Raw genomic sequence first — 19374 nt, forward strand, 5'->3', positions numbered from 1 at the left:
AACTAAACTCAGACAACATGGAAAGATAATATAAGAGAACAAAAATGTAGTTATGGAATTAAACTAGAAAAAAAAATTAAAATTAACCTTACAGGTCTTAGTGTCATAGATATTATTTCAAACAGATGTCCGCTTTATCAAACTTGGATTTCTTTACAAAAATTACATTGCTCCTGAGCTTGCTTTGTTCTAATAATCATTTGCTAAAATAGTTATTGCTAAAAGCTTCTGCTTAAAATGTCTTTTCTAAAGACTATGAAAATGTCTTCACATAGGCAGATTCAAATAGCAGGTAGGATTTTACAACAGATATAGAAAACATAAGCACATTTTAATGGCTTTAACATTTCTTGATGGCCAAAGGTATTAGGTTTGATTACCTGCTGTGAATCTCTATCCATATTAATATGCCTTACTACTCAAAAATAAACTGCAGCCATATATTGTTAGCACTTTCTTCTTAGTTACTCTGTATGCTTATATTCTACTGCCTATTAAATACAAAATGCTTTGCCCTAGGCCTTTTTCTTTCAATATTGTATGAAGACAGCTATGGCTCATTTTGCCCTTAGCAAAGCTTTGCCTGTGTAGCCAAGATTTGGAGGCAAAGAATTGCATCATTAAGGTTAAAAGTGATTTTTTTTTGTAAAAGAAAAAGAAAGCTATTCACTGTATCACTTACTGGACATTTTGCTATCACAGAGGACTTAATTTGTCAAATAAAATATCAGTAACTATGCAAAGAAATTGAGTTTTACATCATTCTGCCAAAGAGAATATAACAAAGAGCTTCTTTAAGTCATTTACAGGATTCACATCATCTGCATAAAACAACGTGTATGATTTGCACCTTTGTCCTGTTTGCTAATGTAATCTATCTCTAGTATAAACAGAAGTGGGCTCAGAGCTGAACACTGGTGCACACCCACTCCTACTGGGTACTGCTCTGAGACATCAAACACTGTACTTGACTAACTGGGTCCTTGTGCATAGCCTGCACTTACTCTGCCAACATTTCTGGGACTTTGAACCAATGCAGTACTGACCAACTCAGCTTTATTGGGACTTTGTCATATTATTTTCCAAGTTTAGGAATGCCCAGTAGGACTCTCCTCATCTCCAGTCATTTATTCTGCATCATGGTCTGAATCCAAAATGCTCATCTTCATCTAACTTTCTACTGCTCTGTGTATCCATTTATCAATCACCCTCAATATTAATGTGGGGGTGTGTGGGGGGCATAGCCACCCCACCTACTCAGGTTATAAACTACTTACTGTTTTAATAGGGACTGGACAATATTAAACTGTACTGGGTGGGGGGCTATGCCACCCACACACCCCTACTTTAATATTCTCACTCCGAGATCGCACTACAGTTGGGGTGAAGGGCATATACACTGTCAGTAGTATTTTTGACTAACTGGATTTTCGGCGATTTGGACCCTATGTCAGAATTTTCAGCAAAAATGACACTGATCCATGTGTGTGTATATAGATATATATATATATATATATATATATATATATATATATATATATATATATATATATATACACATGGATCATATATATATATATATATGTATAGCTTCCCTGAGCTTAGAAATATATGTTAACTAATGCTTCTGTGACAATATATTACTCAGATCAAATTATTTATTACAGTTGTTACGAAGGTAGTAATGTAAATGATTTAAACATATGCAGCCATAGAGATATACATAAATGTATTATCTGCTTGTTCGTGAAGCTATTATAGGAGAATTAATTACCAAAGCAAAAACAGAATAGTAAAAAACATTGCATTAATCAAAGGGAAGTTATGACATTATATAGGAAACAGTATGCAATGGCTTCATATATGGTATATATTACATATCAGCTTAAAAAGTATCAAATATCTCTAGTTCTGAATTAAAAAAGTTCAGAATATAAGATTATCATGCAGTGTTTGGTAGCAAAAGCATGTTGTAGTATGTGCATTGAAACAACAATTACAGTACTGCTTTTTGTGTAAAGCACCTCTAAGAACATTCTAACTAATATACTACTGAATTCAGCTGCTGCACATTACAAAACTTCAGTAAATGGCCAAGACAGTAACATAATGCTTTAAAATGTGCTGTAGCTTTACTAAACATAAATTATATCAATAATGTGCTATTATAATGATAAAAACTCGCATTTTTGTGTTAAGTCTGTTTCCGTCATATTTCCATGTTTGTGACTGTTCTGCTTCATGGAACTGGCTTACTTTGCAGCATTACATCATGTGAGTGAAATCAGAGGTCAAAGTTCCTGATGGCTACTTTCTTCAACTCAGATGAACAGTTAGACCATGAAGGTTTAGAAAATGGCTCGCAAGCACTATTCTCGAGTTTGCCAGTGTCTAAAGTTGTCTCGTGAGGGATTCCAGCAGGAAATTTGATGAAAGTAAGTGAAAATAATACATTTTGAGTGTAATAAGGCTCCATGTCCTGCAGAGACAGCTCGAGGTGCCCCACAAGCCCTGGGAATCAAAGTCTCAGTAATATCAGGCCATAGAAAACACTATAATTGTATTTACATACACAAATCCTGTAGCATTTCCTAAGCTACACAATGTTATAAGCACATACATACCAAAACTGTAAGGGTATAACTGTTTCCCAAAAAAAAAAAAAAAAAAAGCATGCTTATACAGTATCATTCATCTATTACTATATCAAGGAATACAGTGGTGCATATATTAATCATTCATCTGCTAATGTATCTAAGCATAAAATACTGCATTTATATTTATTTTGTTTAACCAGATGTTTATATTCATAGCATGTTAGTTGTTGTAATGAGTTTAAACAGTCTCAGCTTTATAATGTTATGCAATTATAACTAAACAGTACTAAACACAGCAATATTTTGAATAGATTAAAAAAAGAAATAATAATAAAAATAAAAAAGGGGAAATATTTTTTAGAAAAATGAAATGAATATAACTTGTTACTAACCTCTGATCTCACAAAGAGAGATTATAAAAGCAACAAATACAAATTGTATCTGGTTACTCGTTCCTTGGGAAGAAAATGTGTTAGTATAACAAGTTATATATTTTAAGGACTTTAGAAGCTTTGTGGTGATCTTATGTTGTTTGTGGATTACTTGAGGGAACAAGGAAGTTAACATAAAATAATCAGAATGCTGTAAAACAAGTCATTCATTTATTTTTTGTCTCATTTGCTTGTTTGTTGTCTTCCAAGTTGTGCCAGTCTTTTTAACGAAGGACTAGCCCCTTCCATTTTTTCTTTCTTGTCCAATATTTTATGTTTTTTAATATAAACCAAAGCAGTATCCAAATCCTCAAATATTTTAGGACCGTCAGGTAAGAAGATTTTTAGTCTGGCAGGGAACAAAAGATGTGTTTTCAGTTGTGTCTTTTTTTAGTTCTCATCAGTGGTAAGAAGGTTTTCCTTTTAGATATCACCAGAATGGAATAATCATTATAAAAGTGCACTATTGCATCATTAACTTTTAAAGGTGCTTTTGCCCATGCTGATTTTAACACCATCTCTTTATCAAATGAAGATAAAAATTTTACTATAACTGATCTAGGAATGTTCTTGTTAGTGGCAGAGGAAGATAGAGATTGATGGGCTCTCTCAATACCAAAAGAAAATGTCTCAGATAGATCTAGAATTTTTGGTAGCCAAGTGTTTAAAAAAAGTTATAATGCTATTACCTTCTATGCCTTCTGGTAGTCCAAAGATACTTACGTTATTACGTTGAGATCTGTTTTCCAAATCATCCAATTTAGACTGGAGATGAGTGTTTTGTTTGAGTAGAAATTCAATGTTCATTTCTCCTTAATTCTACTGGCAATGTCATTGAGAGCATCCACTATTCCGGAAATCTGTGTTTTTTGCTGTTGTAAGTCTTCATGTAATATATTCATTTGTTTGGTAGGTTTTCTTTGAAGTTGCCTATTTTAGAATTTAGTAATGCCTGAAGTTCTTTAAGGGTAGAATCCTGGTTGTTAACTTTACTGTAGCTCATTCTGAGGAGTTGAGATGAGTGAGAAATTTCCAAAAAGATTTCTGACAGGAAAATCAGTCAAGTTTTCTTTCTTTTTTGGATATTATTGGATAAAATGATATTCCAAATGATTTTATGAAGAAATAAATTCCATTAGACAAGTTTTGATGGTAAATGTCCCTGTTTGTGTTGTTCTTTTGGTGGAGCTACAGAAATCTGCTGCTATCCTATGTTCATCCTTGGCCACGCCCCGAGCCTAGGCTTTTTGACAGATCAAATGATGTCCTCACATTTAAACCAAATGTTCATATTTCTAGAAGCATAAGGGTTCTCAATATATTCATTATTTTCTGTTTTCTTTAAGTGTGTTCCATCCTGTATATAAATGTCTGTTTGCTCTTAGTGACACTGGCATCATCAGGTGTGCAATGACGGATACCAACATTCTTCTCTCTCTCTCTCTCTCTCTCTCTCTCAATGAGTTTATGAACACAGTCTATTATAGCCATTTACAACCTTACTTTATGTCCTTGCAATAATTGCAGCATCAGTAAAAATTGTGGCTCAAACTGGAAAGTATGTCCCCCTCTTTAATTATTATACTCAGTAAAATATTAGTTCTTTAATTTCATGTATGGCATATTTTGCTTTCTTGTTATCTATGTGTCTGTTAAGGGAAGAAGTTGCCTGCATATCTGCTGGATAATATTTCTTTCAGTGACAAACTGTGACTATACTAGAGAAGGGATTGAGTTTTCTTTTTTTTCAATTGCATCGTAATACATGACTTTCAGGTCCACTTTGGACCATTCTACCCAGATGCATTCTTTGCGTGTGTCTGTAATTATGTTTGAATGCATTATATATGTTTCACTGTCACTTCCTTTGTTCAACTGAAGATGCTGTATAGCCATTTACATATCTCTCTGCACCCCCTGTCATGGTGGGAGTAAACCACACTCGTTCTACCCTCAGCCCAGCTAGTTTCAAACTAACAACTCAGACTTTATTTTCAAGAGTCTTAGATGAAAAACTTCCTTTATGGTAGAGATAAACTGTTTCAAGTATCATAGCTGGAAATATCACCATTGAGGTGGTTATAAAGTCTCATACAGTAGGCATATTTAGGGTTAGACAACAGGCTGCACTTACTGATTATTATTGCAGCTCTGTCTTTGTAGGATTGTTCACAAATGCCTATGTTGACGTATTAATGTAACCGAAGAGAAAAAAAAATACAACAAAAGCATGCTTATTCAGATATTTTGGTTTTCCATCTCACCATGACTACTATGTATATATGTATGTATATCTAGCTATATTTAGCTATATCTAAATCTATCTACATATATATATATATATATATATATATATATATATATATATATATACACACACATACACAGGCACACACACACACATCTATCTATGTATATGTGTGTATATATATATATAATATATATATATATATATATATATATATATGTGTGTGTATATATGTATGCACACATATATGGAGCTCTAAATATTTCTGACACAACAGTTGGTTGACACCTGTTTAGTTGCCAAAATTTGGTCAGCTAAGTAGATGGCTGACAGGTGTGCAAGATCCCACAATGTTCGTGGTTAGGGAATATGCCTTATTGACAATATTATGCAATCTTGGATTTAGTATATATAATTAGCAGGTGTGATGGAGACTGAATGGGTGGCTTGCCCTCCTTCAAAAAGGCATTGATTTTTGTTTAAATTTTTTTGTGTTTTAGTTTTGCATGCAAAGAGGCTGTTGCATTATACATGTGTACTAGTGTCGCAGCATTTCTGGTTGATGTTGAGAACATCAATGTTCCGGTCATTCACTACGGTCATACTGTGTGTGTGTGTGTGTGTGTGTGTGTGTGTGTATATATATATATATATATATATATATATATATATATATATATATACATAGGTCCCTTTCAAAACATCTAAAACCCGTAACATCTAATTTCATAACATTGAGACCAGAACATCTAAAACCCAAAACATCTAAAACCCATAACATTGAATTACATAACATCTAACAGTACATATCACATGAAAATAACATCCCTGCACATATAACAACATATAATGACACCAAACTACCAAACACACTTTTTACTACGTTTCTGCAGGGCTGCTTGACACAGTAGGGTTAGGAAATTAACAAGTGGAGTTTGTATACTTAATACGGGGGGGGGTGTAGGGGGGCTTGCCCCCCTGCAGAAATGTAGTAAAAAGTGTGTTTGGTAGGTTGGTGTTGTTATATGTGGAGGGGATGTTATTTTGTAGTGATTTGTAGTGTTACGTTACGAAATTCGGTGTTATGGGTTTTAGATGTTCTGGTCTCAATGTTATGAAATTAGATTTTATGGGTTTTAGATGTTTCAAAGTAGATCCATATATATATAAACATATAGTGTGCTATGTACATATCAGTCAAGGATGAGACGCTGGTAGTCAATAGTCTCCTTTCATCACTTAGAACGACTCCTAGATGAAAATGTAATTGCATTCAACAACTGACTAAGATAGCTGGTGTCATTACAGGGTAGCCCAGTAAGTATTTTCCTTATTTAGAGACAGAGAGTGATCCTACCTGCTTTGCAAAGGATGGTCTGCAACTCTCAATGAACTGGCTTACACATGCTGGCCATTGCCTTTGCCACTCCCACGGTGCATTGTTTTTAGTAGAATTCAACTGATGAACATTTCAATCTAAATAAATTAAATCACAAACTGGAGTGCATCAAGGTGGCCCTTCTGAGTGTCATGGAAACACATCTGAATCTGGAATGAGTCCATGTTTGTAATAAGAGCACTCCATCCACTGAGAGGTATGTGCCTTTGATGCCTCAAGGCCACTGGTAATGGAAGAGGTGCCTCAGTTTTTGTCTGGAATTTTATCCCTTCCATAATGTCACCTATCTGAGGTCTTTGAAATTTAGCTCAAACTAAGTAATTCACAATGTCATATTAAAACCTGTTCCTGATCCCATTCTATTTGCCCCACTGGATCATGAACTCCTCCTGGCATTCTTTACAAACATTCCTATACGAGTTGGTTCTGTAATCCTTTAGGATTTTAACTAACCCCATGTAGACTGGAGTACTTGCATTTCAAAGGTTGGTTATGCATGAAGCTTCTTGTATAGGTTTAATGAGAATTGCCTGTATCAAATTGTCTAAAAACCTATCGGAGGTAGTAATATTCTAGAACTAGCCCTCACAAATCTAACTGCTTCCTTCTGGCTGGCAGCTCATTAGTTATCTCAGACGAGAAACAGACCATTATCTACTATTTTGTAACCAATATCACCTTCTTTACAGGCTTTAGAAGATCAAACATTTTTCAACTGTAAGATGAAATCTGAAAATGTACCATGCCAAGACCACTGTAAATTCAAAATATGCAGTCTCCTATACTGAGCATCATTATAATCATTTAGACAAATTCTCTGACAGAGCATAATCAAATACAATGGAAAAATTCAACTGCAAGCCCCACTGGTTGTCAGTAATCATTGGCAAATAATACAATGAATGGAAAAAAGAAAAAATACTCACATTATCTTGTCTGGCCAGAATCTCCCATCACAAAGATAATATAAAATGCCATAGCAAGAAATAGGAGGCAGTTATAAAGACATGTAATGCAATTCATGAATGTAGGCTAGCTTCTGTGACAACAGAGTCTGGCTCTTAAGATTATGGATAATTATACATCCTTCTTTAGTTTACTGCGGTGGTGGTGCTGCGGTAGTGTTGTCACCTCACAGTAAGACGTTTTCCTGTTCGATTCTCAGCTAGATTGTCTTCTGTGTGGAGACATGCATGAAAGGGCGTACCTTCACTGAAGGTTGTGCGTCTGAGCTGGCAAATCAGCCCGTAAAAATCTACTGCCAATCATTAGCGAACCGGAGTTCTGCTGTGGCGACCCCTAACTGGGAAAAGCCGAAAGATGCAACAATATATCCTTCTTTAGCTACATTAGGAAACCAAAGAGCTCATCTGTATTGGTACCCTCCATTCAAATCCTAAAGACATTGTCAACATACTAGCAAATAAAATGGTTGCACATTTGCCCCGTAAAACTATTATCCCCTATCCAAGTATTCTTGAGTAACTTTCCCTGCTCACGATCTCCAAAGATTGTATCATTAAAGCATTCAGCAAGATCAAAAACACCTCTTCAGTGGGTCCTGGCAATAAGCATGTCAGTCAGGCTCTTGCTGATTCCCTCCTTAAGTTGTATGGCCTAAGCCTTGCCACAATATATGTTCCCAAGTTGTGGCACACTCTGATTGTGATCCCCACCATAACCATGGCTTCACCACTGACCCAGAAAACTATGGATCGATTAGCCTTACCAGTATTGGTGTATGGTATATAACTACTCACCACATCATCACTGGACAAATCATTGTAATCCAGGATATTAAAAATTTGATCAAGCTGGAAGCTGCAATTACTTAGATTTGTTCAGGGTAGGTTATGCCAGTTAAATCTTGTCTGCTTCTTTGAAAAGGTCATGCAGGTAATTGAAAAATGTCACGTTCACACACTCCACTTTAATCAGTCAAAGGTATTTGACTTCATGCATCATGATGGGATTGTTAATGAGCTAATGACCCTAAAGACTGACCCCTGTTTTGGAAAATGGATTATAATCTGAGTCAAGGGCAGAGCAAATGTTTTCAAGCTGGGGATAACTCCTCAGTCAAGGAAAAAGTAAGCAGTTGCATATAGTAACTGTGGTCAGAAAATCCTTTAATATCACAATTAATTACAAAGGGCATTTTTTCCAAGACCAGGGAAGTTATCATCTCCATATATTCAGCTATTGTTAGACCCATCATAGAGTACAATGCACCTTTTAACATGTATCTTATTAGACACAGCAAAAAAATTGGGAGAAAAAAAACCTGCAGAGGTTCCGAACATAAAGGATCTTAGGCCTCAAAAATTTCAGTTGCCAGGAATGCTGACATCAGTTTCTCTGTATTCAGTGTTATACAGGGTCTTCTGGGAGACCAATGACTTGACTTCTGTGCTATCATAAATTCTATTTTCTTTAACCTCTTCTTTCTCAATATATGAAATATTACAGGCAACATTTGAATAAGAGAAGTTACTTTACATTAGGTAATACAACTAAAAAAAGAGTGCGAGAGAATGAAACTCATTGCCCGTCTCATCCTAATTGCTCTGGAATTTACTGCCCTTGCAAACAAGCAAATTCACGCCATGCTGACCTATAGATATAGATTTGACAAGTTGATGTTTACACTTTAAGATACTCAGGAACACAGAAGCCTTGCCCTCCTTATAAAGGTTGGCAGAGTCTAAAGGTGGTTGTTTGCGAGGCACACACAGTTCTGTGCTGCTGACAGTGTAACATAATATTTTCATCAGAATAGTTATATATACATCTAGTGTTAAAATGCAGACAAGGTACTTAAATCAAAACACTTTGGCACAGTTGAAATGAGTCAGAATTGTATTTTATGTTAAGTATGCTGAGCATAGGACAGCTTAAAAGGGAAGAGAAAAGCATCAGATATTTTGAAGAAAGTACCCAATAATATTAAGACAATCTAAACAACAAACTTATATGTAAATGTAAGGTTTTCAATTTATCTAGAGAAAAATGCATGAGAGCAAAGAATGAACTCGAGTGCAAATGTTGCATTTCAAAGCAGTTTGCATTCATTCCTCAACATGAATCACTGCAGATAAAGCTGAAGTTTCTATCATGCCCTGATGACCAGTATGGAAGAATTGCTTTTATATCACACATGGGTTCAAGTCTTTGTATTACATTCAAGAAAAAGATGGCCACAACTATGATATATTTGATCTTGTTGCAGTGTTTGCATGGGAGGGGGGGGGGGGTGTCATGTTAGAGGAGGCAAAGCATGTACTGGAGCTCAAAAAATAAGGACAATATGCACTATTATTTCTGTGATTATTTCTTTCTTGAACTAGTAACAGTTTAGGGTTACCACCTGTCCCACTTTGCGAGGGACAGTCCCTCTTTGGGCAGTTGTGTCCTGACAAAAAATTGTAAAAATGGCAAATGTCCTGAGATTTTAGGACAAAATTATTTCCTATATTTTACGTAATAGTTGCATAAAACAGTTATTCTGTATCTAAAATACCTACATGTTATAAGAAACAGAATAAGCAACTAAAATGCTACAAGTATAAGCTTTTATTTAGGCAAAAAATTTAAGTTCTAACTTTAGTACTGACCGTGGGTATGTGTGGGCCTGTGAAATCTGATGTTTGTACCAAAAATGTCCCACTTTGCCCATTTGAAAAGGTGGTGACCCTATAACAGTTTCAAATGTTTTATTCTCCCCCAATAGTAAATCAAATGCATTTTGATAATAAATTGTATAAGAAGATGGCAAAATAGCAAAACATCAAAATGGTTGATAGGAGAAAAACAATACCCTCAACAATCACTATCTGCTTAATTGATTTATTTTAACTTTACAAAAACAGCGCAAATTCATTCTGCTAGCTTGACCATTAAAATAATAAGCCTGAAACATCACCAAATGAATAGATAACTCAATATGTATAATGCCACATAACATCTGATATTTTCTATGTATGTAACACATTGAAGAAGTGACGCTTTGCTAGCTGCACTGCTGCTTTGTTTCTGAGCTCAAGACATTTTCCATTTTCCTTTCCATCCCTTCCCTTGTTTATTGGGGAATTAGGCTTATTTTGGAGGATGGGAAAAGCATTTTACTACCAGAATTATGCACCTAGTGAAATCCCTTTGTCTTCTGGTGTGGTAAGTTTTATGTATAAGAGCATCAAAGAATTAAGGTGACCGACCTCATTAGCTTTAGCAAAATAAAAATCCTTCCTAACACAAAATTACCATCTTCACTATGACTGGATATAAAGTTAGTCCAATATAATACTTCAAGGAAATGGTTACTGAAAAACTAGAACTTGGGTATTCAGAATACAGGACTTTATATACTCAAACAACTGACTAAATATGAATTTCAAAACCTGATCATTTGATCAGCTACTGAAGTCTGTTATTCTCTAAAGGCGATAGCTAACTTACATAATATTATATTTACATGAACTAGAATTCTGAATTCAGCATTTTAATCATGGTACATTTGTCAGGCAAGTTACGCCTCCTTTCCCCTGGGAACTGTCTGAAATGTGCATTATCTTTCGTAGGTGGGCCTAACACACTCAGTCTGCAGGGCAAACATTTCTAGGAGGAGGAAAAATTGTAATGTGAAGGCTATTAAATCTAGGCAGTCATTTCTTCACTACATTTGCTGCAGTAAAATGTCATTGCTCCATGTATATGCATGACCCCTTATTTTACTTAATATGTTTTGCTTGCAAAGTTTTCTGATGCAAAGGTTGTTATAAATCTCAGATGAGAAAACCAAGCTGGGTAAATGTCTAGTTGAGACTATTACAGTTTTAGGATAGAACCTGACATGATTGTCCTGTTTTATAAGTGCATTACAAATGAATATCATCACATTTTTATAAATATGGACACAGACATACACAAACATGCACACACATTCATATTTGGCATTAACAACATCGGGAGAATGCTAATAACAGCAAGTTAATTAAGTAGTAAAGTGAAGTACTTATTTTTATACAACAGAGATCCCAGATCAAGTGCTGCAGTAAAATAATATAGCATGCATTTCTTACCAAAATGTAGAAAGACTGTTTTGAATACTATATGTTAAAACTGCTTCACAAAGTCATGCTCTTGACGTATAATGCAGATAGTGTAAAATTACTTAATGGATGAGCACTGTTTTTTAAATGGCAATTTGCATCCCAAGAAATCTAATTATATGTTATATCATCAGAAACAGCATCAGGTAATTGATATGTTTCTTCCCCTAGCACAAGCTTGTGTGTTTGTAACAGAGACTGAGAGAGACAGAGATGTACCATTTGAGCCTACATGTAAGGGTTTGTCTATACGCACACATTTCTGTTACAATACCACCTCTTTCTGTTAAAAACTATGTTTTACTTTGCATTAATTACCACACATTTACCTCTGAGTCCTTTTTTCTTACAGTTACATCAATTGCAATGAGCTAAGGCTGTACAGCAATTGATTTATCCTATGTATCTTTTAAATGATGCCTCTTTTGAAACAATTCTGTAACCTTTCTAGCCACCTCTTGGCATTAATATACTGTAGTATTGCACCCTTCTGCCTCATCTTCTGGAATATATATATATATATATATATATATATATATATATATATATATATATATATACCTGGCACAAGCAATTAGTTCAAAAAAATGGACATACTTTTAAATGAACAATCAAAGGTTCTCCCATCTTCTTCAGTGAAGGTCATGCCCATATTGCCCATATTTCGTTTGGTGACTCTCAGATAGGTAGTTCTTCATAATACAATTTATGTCTTCCTTCATGTCCCTTTGTGACAACAATCTACTAAAGTCTAGTATGCTTCTCCACATTTCGTGTAACAGGACAGAAATCCCCACCTCTACTCCGTGAGTTCAAGATCAGAATTATAGCTGTTTAAATCCCTTACATGCACTACAGTCTATTTTATGTTTGCATTCTCAATGTGTGATCTGTACATGATGTGCTATAAATCACATAAATCCTCAGTTCTGGCTCCCGGATAGTAAGGTAGCATTCCATTCTCATTGCACCCCCTACAGATATACTCATGAACCCTCAGAGTAAGTATCCCTTAAATCCAGATGTCATCACTGACTAATTTTAGCTGTGTGTACTTGGAAGTATCTACTGTTTACATGACAGGATGGAATTACTCTCCGTTTTTCTTCTGTTATACTTTTCCTGTTGCTGTCTTGCTCTTTAGTTTCCAATGCGTTTCCCCCTGATGTGTGAAATTGGAGGTGATATCATCATCATCAGCAGCAGCAGCACTGCTGTCATCATTACTGCTGCCTGCATCACTCTGAAATGTTACATTCTCCAACCTCTTGTTTCTACAGACTGCTAAGAAGTGACCTCTCTATGGCATACAAGGAGTCCTCCAACCCAAGACTGATGGACCTGCTGCATATCGACAAGTCAAATGGCATCTGAAATACTCGGTCTAGGAATCTAAACCTATTCTGCTACATCGTGAAAATAGTTTGGAGTGACAGTTCTATCTCACATGGGATACCACTCCTCTGGGAAAGAATTTAATATAAAGTTCATATTTGTCCATATTCAAGACCAACTTACATCTATGGATGGGTTAATAGAAAATTAACTCCACTATTGCCTCCTGTGCTATTAATGGACAAAGACAGCTCCTAAATGCTTTATCCCATTCATGTTCATAGGTGTAAGTACTAGGCTACCTGCCCTTGAAGGTCATTTTCATCCTAGCCACTTTCCCTTTTTATATATGAAATAACCTATCCCATTTGGACATAGATTAGCCTTCCCCATCTCATGGCTGATAATTACTTACTACCTCTAAGAAGAATACATTTTTATCACACCATAGATAATTTGAGGGGACCCATGCATTGGATAAAGCATTTAGGAGAGTCCCCTGCCCATTAGTAGGACAGGTTATAGTCAAGGGAGTAAATTATCTATTTCCCATCCATAAGTCTAAACTGCTTTTGAATATGGACACGAATGAACTTTGTTTTATGCGGAATGGGAGTCTGTTCCACAGCAGCAGTATCCTCTTGTGATATATACCTGTCATTTCAAACCATTCTACTGATGTTACAGAAGAGGTTTAGATTCCTAGACTGAGTATTTCTGATGCCATTTCACTTGCAGATGCGCAGCAAATCAATAATTGCTCAGAAGATACCCTGTATGGCAGACATACATCACCTCTTAGCAGTCCGTAGAGTACCATGCATAGTGACAGGGCTTTCAATTGGTACATGCAGGACAGGTTATTTAAGTTTTGTATCCTTTTATGATGGTATCTCTGTGGGTGTTCTAGATGTTGCATGTGTCTGGACAGATATATGCCAAAGGGGGCATTATACCTAATGACTGGCTTAATGAGAACTGAGTATAGGGGGACAATGACATCCCTAGATATAGACGCAATCCCTTTGCTTATAAGTTGTGCAAAGTAGAAGGACTTTTTCACAGCAGTAGACACACTGACTTGATATGTTGGTCAAATGTTAGGTCACTATCCCAATTACTTCCCACAAACCTAACAATTGCATTGACTCAGACTCATTTTCAACGTGGTAGTTCCCTGGAGTAGATGACTTCTAAAATGATACAATAATTTATTTTTTTGTCATTTAGTTTCAGTCCATGATAGTGGCACTAGTTATTTATGTCAATCAATCCTTCCTACAGGATGGCCAAGTCAATTGTTCATTCAATGACTGTTTCTAATTTGCAGTCATTTTCAAACATAATCAGCCAGAGCCCTTTGGTTCATAGGTAGGTACTAGGCTATCTGTCCAAAGGCATTTATAAGCCTATCCAGAATGTGTTGGCTTTTGGCACCCCCTTAGATTAGTTTGCTGTGCCTCTGTCCAGCAGAGCCATTGAAGTGATCCCCGAGGTAAACTTTGTTTCCCATCCACTCATCAAGGTTTCTCTTGAAGAGGATTAGGAGGAGCTCTGCCTAATATAGACTGGAATCTTGTTCCAGAGCTTGGGAATCTATCCCTCCAGCATGTCCTATTTATTGTTGTGGTGATATTTAGATCCCTAGAGTGTGTGGCTCGAGGGGATATGGTTTTCTTTAGGTGGAGCATGTCCATCAATTCTGGGTTGGACATGGCCTTGTATGTCAAGCAGAGATCACCTCTGAGCAGATGGTATGCAACCAAGTACAGCTGGAGCTTCTTCACTCGAGCTGCATAGGGCATCTGTGTGAGACCAGTGATCCTCTTGGTGAAGTACTTCTGTGGTCTTTCCAGCTGCTGCAGGTGTCTTGTAAGGTACATCCCAAATGGGGCGTTGTACTCTATGATGGGTCTGATGAGTGATGTGTAGAGGGGCACAATGACCTCTTTTGATCTGGATGCAAACCCTTTTGTGATTAGGTGGGCCACATAGAAGGATTTTCTAACCACTCTGGCAATGTGATTATCATAGGAGAGGTTACTATCTACTTGGGTCCCCTGATCCCTTATTATGTCTTCCATTTAAGGGGCTACCACCTATGTGGTAGTTTGTGGGTGCTTTGTTTTTTTCAAGGGGGATGACTATGCACTTTTTGGCATTTAGCTTGAGGCCATGGTTTTGACACCAGGTATCTGTCTCAGTAAGACCCTTTTGAAGGATGTCTATGTCAGCTGGAGAAGTCAATTATAGCCCCTAGTTTGCAGTCATCTGCGAACTTGGTCAGCCATAGTCCTCCTGTGCTTGCCTGTACCTCTGGAGAAGTATATGCCAAACAGGAGGGGGTCCTAGGACTGAGCCCTGGGGAACACCACTTGTAACCAGTTTAGAGTCAGACCTAGCTCCCACAACTCTTACCATGTGGGTTCTGTCCGTGAGCCATTTGGCAACCCATCTCATGACATATGGGTTTATGTTCAGGCTGGTGAGCTTGTCTATAATACCTGAATGGGGTTGAAGGCCTTTGTGAGGTCTAGGTAGGCTGTGTGGATCACCTTTCCCCTCATCTATAACCTTGGTAACTTTCTCAAAGAAGTCCACCAGCTTTAGTAGGCATGATCTGCCCTTAAAGCCGAACTGGGTAGGGTCCAGTGTTTGGAGGTTCCCAATGTCTCTGTTAATGAGATCCATGATGTTGCACTCCATAGCCTTGCAGACCAAGCTAGTCAGGCTTATAGGGCGATAGTTCCTGGGGTTTGTTGTGGCTCCACCTTTGTGGAGTGGAATAACTGCTGCGGTGCGCTCTCCATGGGCATGTAGCCTGTGGAGAGGCTGAGTTTGAACAGTGTGTTTAGGTGAGGGGTTAGTTCATCTTTGAGCTCATGTAGGATGCACCCTGGGATACCATCTGATCCCATTGATGCTGTGTTTTTGGCTTTGGAGAGGGCTGCTTTAACCTGAGTGTCTGTGATTTCAAGGGCACTACATTCTTCTGATATGGTTATAAGCCCTATTGGGGGTGCAAAGGGGGTGAAATTTCTACTGAACCTGCCAGGATGTTGGCGATATTGGTCAGTTCAGTGTATTTTGTGCCATTCTGCACTAACTCTGAGCAGATCTGAGAATTGCCACTTTGACTCTAGACATAGCTAAAGAATGCCTTGTAGTTATCTTTGGAGTCCTTGGCAATTTTTCTTTCGAAGCTAGCCATGGATGATTTTAAGAGGGATTGTAGTTCCTTGCCGATACTGATTAGGGATGTCTTCCCTTCTTGGGATTTTACTCTTTTCTGTACTAGTTTTCTCCTTCTATTGTATAGCTTTGTTTATGGCAGGGGTCCACCAGACTGGTTTCCTTTTCATGGAGGAGTGAGTCTTGGTTTTGCTTGGGATAGCATGATCCATGCATTCTTGTATGTGCCTGTAGAGTGCATTAGTAAAGGATTTTGCAGCTTGGACAGCATTATCCTTTAGCATGGGGGCTTTGAAACTTTCCACCTGGGTCTTAAGTAATGTGAAGTTTGCTTTTGAAAAGTTTTTCATGGTGATTTCTTTGACCGGGGGTGGGGGCAGAATGTGGATATCCAGAATGATTAGTTTATGGTCAGATCTAACCAGCGAAGGGTTGACCTCTGGTGTGGAACACAGGCCACCCATGTTGGTGATGACCAGGTCCAATATGTTGTCACATCTGGTGGGGGTTTTGACCAGTTGATCCAGGGCATTTGAGTTTATAAATTATAGGAAATACTGGGCAAGGGAGTTAGTACTTGAGTAGTTTTCCCAGTTTGAGTAATTGAAATCATCCAATATCAGGATGTTTGGTAGGACCTTTATGTTTCCCAGTGTTTCCAGAAATGTTGAATGGGGGTCCTGGGACATGGTGGGTGATCTGTAGCAAGCTACAATTTGAATTGCAGTTTTGCCCATTGTTGGTTGTACGTGGATGATCTCTGAAGCATTGTGCTGTGCTACTAACCTGGAGTTGTAGGTATCCTTGATGAATATGGATATGCCCCCGCCTTTTGTATTTTGGTTCGGGTTTTTTGGCCAAAATGTATGGTATGAATTGTAGCCTGGTAGTGCTAAGGTGATCTCTGGAGCCTTAAACCAGGTTTCTGTTACGGCACATATATCTATTTTCTCCATACTGAGGAATGCCTTGAGTGCATACATTTTGAGGTTTAGACTTCTGGCACTGAACAACATTACCCTCAGTTTTTTGTTACTTGTGCTATGTACAGTGGTGGGTTTGTCTTTTGAGCCTTGCCTAAAAAAGGCACTATGGGGGTAGCAAGCACCTTGGCCAGTATTTGAAAGCCTAAGGGTGACAGGTACAAGCCATCTCTAGTGAGGCAGCATGGCTTGTCGAGCATGTCATCCCAGGCTGACAGACACTGGATCCCCTTTGAATGCCATCAGAAGCTTAGCCACTTGCTGAAATTGATATTTTTTTCTTTATACCATGGTATCATTTTTGGTGAGGGCAGGATGGTACTCAGGGTCAGGGTCATACTGGCCTGGGCTACATGATCAGAGAGCTCCTCAATGTCTCTTTTCATGTAGTCCAGGTTGGTACAGCTCAGGTCTTTCACACCAACATGGACAATGACAGAGTCATATTTGTACTTGTTCTGGAGTGACCTGAGTGCTTGTGTTATGTGGTTGATCCTAGCACCTGACAAGAATCCAACAGAAACCTTCTCCTTGTTCAGCATAGTGAGAGGGATGTAAGTGTGCCTGACTATAGAGTCACCTACTGCTAGTATGCTGGGTATGTTATTTTGCCTGAAAGGCTGTGATTGCGTGGGACACTGGTTTTGTGAAGTATGTGTTTCATGGTTTGTGTTGGGGGGGTGGAGGTTGCTTGGATGTCTGCTTTCAAGGTCTCTGTTGCTTTTGCAGATTTTTATTTAGAGCCTCTGAGTATGTTTCATGTATTTGTGTGTGTTTTTGCCGGTGTTGGTTTCATAGGTCTGTATGAGACTGCTGGTGTGATGCAAGTAATTCCCTTCTCCTCTTGACTGCCTGGTCCAGTCTTGGGTTGAGCCTCCAGTTTGGCTGTATAATTGCATCTTTTGCATGTATTAGTGTTTGGTGGTAGGAGGAGAAGGTTGTCTGTATACATGAGGCAGTTGTAACATTGCCTCAAAATGCCTAGATTCACCAGTTGGACCGGAGAGTACAACTGAAACTGCCCTTTGGACATTCCTGGATAGGTACAGTGAATTGTTTTACTGATTGGCTTGTAAGGTCGAATAGAGAGCCTTGTCCTTTTCTGAAGTATGTGGGGGGGGGGGTCTAGTGCTAAGGTTTATTAGTGCTTGCTATGAGTTTTGAGCAAGTGCCAGGCTGAGAAGTGAATGGTGTGAGTGCTTAAGTTGAAAGTTTGTCTAGTTCCAACGGAAAAATTGAAGAGTAGACTTTGTGAAGCCGGGAATAGTTATACCCTACCTAACCAGCACTGCCCAGCAAGCAAAACCATGCAAATGCGGATTTTATAGCAGGGAAATGAAAGAGATAGAAATTAGCCCAAAATGGCCAATAAACTACTAATTTCTGGGCTGTAACCACTCCTCCAGGGACAGATAGGCTGCTCAAAGCTCCCCTCTCTCACAGGTGAACAGAGAGAAACTTCCTTCTAATCCAAGTAAGGTATGGGCAAACACAGAGACTTGTAACACAGCCCTGAATTCAGAACTAACCTGAAAACTGGACTATACTAGCTTAGAAAGGTAGGAAAACAAGTATATATATATATTTTTTTCAGAAAATAAAGCAGATATAATAAAAAAAAAACACTTTAAATGCACATAAATGGCTATCGCACTTGATTGGGTAGCCTACACCAGTTAAACAGGTAATTTAAATACAAAAATGACTTTGTTAAAGTGCAGACAGTAAAATAAGTACTATATGTAGCAGAAACAAGTTGGTTAAATCACAAAAACTCTGAAAAATTTGAGTTTTAGGCGGAATTAGCTAAAGGAAACAAGAAAATGCAGAAAAATGATACTTAATCACTCCAAAGTCTCTCTTTTGTCTCTCTGCTGCTGTAAAACTCTGCAGGGCACCAGGCAGGAGCTTGCTGAGCTGTATACAAACACAAAAAACTCACAAATGGCCTTTACTTCAGAAAAGTAGATAAACAGTAGAGGTTCCAGCACAGGACCCTGGAGGCTCCATTGATGATGAGATACTTTGAGGAGGTAACTTCTCCCATTTTTATTATCTGAGTTCTATCTGTGAGTCACTTC

The sequence above is a fragment of the Protopterus annectens genome, chromosome 9.part0 (assembly GCF_019279795.1).
Source record: "Protopterus annectens isolate FY-2018-M chromosome 9.part0, PAN1.0, whole genome shotgun sequence".
Taxonomy (NCBI): domain Eukaryota; kingdom Metazoa; phylum Chordata; order Ceratodontiformes; family Protopteridae; genus Protopterus; species Protopterus annectens.